General features: G+C 34.1%; 1 non-coding gene across 1 annotated transcript; it reads left to right on the forward strand.

Moving 5' to 3' along the window:
- The first annotated feature begins 274 nt into the window (after window positions 1–274).
- On the forward strand, window positions 275–381 carry LOC127746165 (small nucleolar RNA R71). Its single transcript, XR_008007784.1, has one exon. It is a non-coding gene; the product is annotated as a small nucleolar RNA R71 (small nucleolar RNA).
- Window positions 382–3,459: the final 3,078 nt, after the last annotated feature.

Raw genomic sequence — 3,459 nt, forward strand, 5'->3', positions numbered from 1 at the left:
GTGAGCCTGTAGACTTCAGGATCTACTCCATTTGTCTTAACAGTCTCATAAATCTGCAAGAACTCAGTTAAAAACTGGTAAGGATCTTCAAATGGAAGTCCATAAAACTTGCAGTTCTGTTGCATTAAAGATATTTGCAACCATGTCAATAAGTTCTTGAGCTTCTGTAGGCATTTTCTTTAGGTGAATGGATCCACCTGCAGAATGGTCCAATGACATCTTAGAAAACTCAGATAGACCATAATAGAATATATCTAATATGGTCCATTCTGAAAACATGTCAGAAGGACACTTTTTGGTCATCTTCTTGTATCTTTCCCAAGCTTCATAGAGGGATTCACCATCTTTTTGCTTGAAGGTCTGAACATCCACTCTAATCTTGCTCAGCTTTTGAGGAGGAAAGAATTTATCCAAGAAGGTTGTGACCAGCTTATCCCAGGAGTCCAGGCTATCTTTAGGTTGTGAGTCTAACCATGTTCTAGCTCTGTCTCTTACAGCAAAAGGGAAAAGCATGAGCCTGTAGACTTCAGGATCTACTCCATTCGTCTTAACAGTCTCACAAATCTGCAAGAACTCAGTTAAAAACTGATAAGGATCTTCAGATGGAAGTCCATGGAACTTGCAGTTCTGTTGCATTAAAGCAACTAATTGAGGTTTCATCTCAAAATTGTTTGCTCCAATGGCAGGAATTGAGATGCTTCTTCCATCAAACTTGGATGTGGGTTTAGTAAAATCACCAAGCATCCTCCTTGCATTATTGTTGTTGGGTTCGGCTGCCATCTCCTTCTCTTGTTCAAAAATTTCAGAAATGTTGCCTCTGAATTGTTGTAATTTAGCTTCTCTTAGTTTCCTCTTCAGAGTCCTTTCAGGTTCAGGATCAGCTTCAACAAGAGTGCCTTTTTCCTTGTTCCTGCTCATATGAAAGAGAAGAGAACAAGAAAAGAAGAGGAATCCTCTATGTCACAGTAACAAGGATCCTTATTATTAGTAGAAGAAGAAAAGAATAAAGAAAGGAGAATCCAAACACAAGGGTAAGGATAGAGGCAGTGATTGGAGATGAAGAGAGGTGAAGAGAAGTGTTAGTAAATGAATAAATAAATAGAAGAAGATGAGAGAGAGAATTCAAAAATTAATTTTGAAAAGGAGTTAATGATTTTCGAAAATTAAAGATGAGATATAATTAAAATTTAAATTTAAATCAATTAGTTAATTTAAAAAGAATTTTGAAAAAGGGATGAGATATTTTCGAAAATTAGAGAGGGAAAAGTAGTTAGGTGGTTTTGAAAAAGATAAGAAACAAACAAAAAGTCAAATAGTTAGTTGAGAAAGATTTGAAAATCAAGTTTGAAAAGATAAGATAAGAAGTTAGAAAAGATATTTTAAAAATCAAATTTTTGAAAAAGATAAAATTTTTAAAAAGATATGATATAAAAGATAAGATAAGATAGATTTAATTTTTAAAATTAAAATTAATTACTTAACTAACAAGAAACTAAAAGATAAGATTCTAGAATTTAAAGATTGAACCTTTCTTAACAACAAATTAACAACTTCAAATTTTTGAACCAATCACATTAATTGTTAGCATAATTTTTGAAAATAAAAATATAATTAAGAAAAAGATTTTTGAAAAAATATTTTAAAGAATTTTCGAAAAATAGTAAAAAAATGAAAGAGATATGATTTTTGAAAAAGATTTTGAAAAGATAAGATTTTTAAAATTGAAAATTTGACTTGACTTGTAAGAAACAACTAATTTTAAAAATTTTTGACCAAGTCAACCCAAAATTTCGAATTTTTGAGAGAAATAAGGAAAAGATAATTTTTTTTATTTTTGAATTTTTAATGACGAGAGAGAAAAACATAAAAATGACCCAAAACATGAAAATTTTGGATCCAAACACATGATGCATGCAAGAACTCTATGAATGTCAAGATGAACACCAAGAACACTTTGAAGATCATGATGAACATCAAGAACATATTTTTGAAAAATTTTTTATGCAAAGAAAACATGCAAGACACCAAACTTAGAAATCTTTAATGCTTGGACTCTAACAAACGAAAAATGCATATGATAAACAACAAAGAATACAAAACAAGAAAACATCAAGATCAAACAAGAAGACTTACCAAGAACAACTTGAAGATCATGAAGAACACTATGAATCCAACAATATATAATAGTCTATACTTTATTCGAGATTAGATGACGTAAACTGGCGTTCAACGCCAGTTCCATGCTGCATTCTGGAGTCAAACGCCAGAAATACGTCATAAACCAGAGTTAAACGCCAAAAACACGTTACAACTTGGCGTTTAACTCCAAAAGAAGCCTCTGCATGTGTAAAGCTCAAGCTCAGCCCAAACACACACCAAGTGGGCCCCGGAAGTTGATTTATGCATCAATTACTTATTTCTGTAAACCCTAGTAGCTAGTCTAGTATAAATAGGGCATTTTACTATTGTATTAAACATCTTTGGATTGTATTTTGATCCTTTGATCACGTTTTGGAGGCTGGCCTCTCGGCCATGCCTGGACCTTCATCACTTATGTATTTTCAATGGTGGAGTTTCTACACACCATATATTAAGGTGTGGAGCTCTGCTGTACCTCGAGTTTTAATGCAATTACTACTATTTTCTATTCAATTCAGCTTATTCTTATTCTAAGATATTCGTTGCACTTCAACATGATGAATGTGATGATCCGTGACACTCATCATCATTCTCACCTATGAACGCGTGATTGACAACCACTTCCATTCTACCTTAGAACGAGCGAGTATCTCTTGGATTCCCTAACCAGAATCTTCGTGGTATAAGCTAGAATTATTGGCGGCCATTCCTGAGAATTTGGAAAGTCTAAACCTTGTCTGTGGTATCCCGAGTAGGATTCAGGGATTGAATGACTGTGACGAGCTTCAAACTCGCGATTGTTAGGCGTGATGACAAACGCAAAAGAATTAGTGGATTCTATTCCGACATGATCTAGAACCGACAGATGATTAGCCGTGCTGTGACAAGAGCATTTGGACCTTTTTCACTGAGAGGATGGGAAGTAGCCATTGACAACAGTGATGCCCTACATACAGCTTGCCATGGAAAGGAGTATGAAGGATTGAAAGTAAGAAAGCAGTATGTTGTAGAGATTCAACAGGGATAAAGCATCTCTATACACTTATCTGAAATTCCCACCAATGATTTACATAAGTATTTCTATCTTTATTTTATGTTTTATTTATCTTTAAATTTCAAAAATTCCATAACCATTTGAATCAGCCTAACTGAGATCTACAAGATGACCATAGCTTGCTTCATACCAACAATCTCTGTGGGATCGACCCTTACTCACGTAATATTTATTACTTGAACGACCCAATGCACTTGCTGGTTAGTTGTGCGGAGTTGTGAAGAAAGTGCTGAGTTAGTAGATGCGCATACCAAGTTGAATGTCAT

Source organism: Arachis duranensis, chromosome 3 (genome assembly GCF_000817695.3).
Source record: "Arachis duranensis cultivar V14167 chromosome 3, aradu.V14167.gnm2.J7QH, whole genome shotgun sequence".
NCBI lineage: Eukaryota > Viridiplantae > Streptophyta > Magnoliopsida > Fabales > Fabaceae > Arachis > Arachis duranensis.